General features: G+C 37.3%; 1 protein-coding gene across 7 annotated transcripts in view; it reads right to left on the reverse strand.

Annotated features, from left to right (window-relative positions):
* Positions 1-439: 439 nt before the first annotated feature.
* Positions 440-910, reverse strand: part of MEIS2 (Meis homeobox 2) — a 175296-nt gene continuing 174825 nt past the window's right edge. For all 7 annotated transcript variants that reach the window (XM_054198631.1, XM_054198629.1, XM_054198628.1 and 4 more), the window contains one exon: positions 440-910. This exon is cut by the window's right edge and continues 999 nt beyond it. The gene's annotated coding sequence lies outside the window, so the exon portion shown is untranslated.

Consider the following 910-nt stretch of genomic DNA (forward strand, 5'->3'; position numbering starts at 1 on the left):
GTGTCACAGCCCTTCTTCCCCTCAGAGCTAAAGAGCTGGAGTTCAGGTCCGGGGTGGTTACGGATGCACATACACATACACATACACTTAACACACATGGGCTTACTGGTCTCGTGTCTGGGCCTCCACAACTCATACTCAGCTTCTATGTTATTAGCAGATAGTACAGATACTAGACACAGCCCTCCGAAACGCAAGCTGGTGAAAGAATATTTCAAATGTTGTTTAATCTGGCATAAACATAATATCGACAACCAGCAGAAATATATAACCTCAGATGTTCTTTCATGCAATTATTCTACTAATGCTGCTGACAAGCTTGTTTCTGATTTTTCCAACCTTTCTTCTCAATGCCGATAAGGAACATATTTGAGACATCTCTCCCAATAACTTCAGTCTCTCCTAAGCATGATTAAAAACACAAAAGCCTAACAAAAAATCAAAAATGAAATATTTATTACCGCATTTTGTGACTTAACACCTTTTTTTTTTCTTTTTAAAACATAACGTCACAGTCCTCATACAAGTATTTTAATGTAAATTTTGACAAAGCTTAAAGGTAACAGCATTTTCTTCTAGTGAGGAACACGTGCTGAGAAAGGAAGAATTCATGGACATACAATACCAATTCCACAGCAGATCTGATACTAGCAAAAACATTCTTTTTTTTTTCAATTGAGGTAAACACATAGAATATCTAACATGAAACAATTAATAGACCGAACTCTGTACGAAGTTTGTTACAGTATTCTCTTGCTTTTTTTTTTCCCAAGCTTTGAGTTCATGATAAAGTCCTAGGTTTGGTGCAAAGACCGTTAGTAACTTCTTTCATTGAGGAAAGCTGCCCAACTTTTAGTTTTGTTTTGTCCAAAGCCAAGGCTCAGAACTACTGGAAGAAGCTCCTGCTCTG

Source organism: Rissa tridactyla, chromosome 4 (genome assembly GCF_028500815.1).
Source record: "Rissa tridactyla isolate bRisTri1 chromosome 4, bRisTri1.patW.cur.20221130, whole genome shotgun sequence".
Lineage (NCBI taxonomy): Eukaryota > Metazoa > Chordata > Aves > Charadriiformes > Laridae > Rissa > Rissa tridactyla.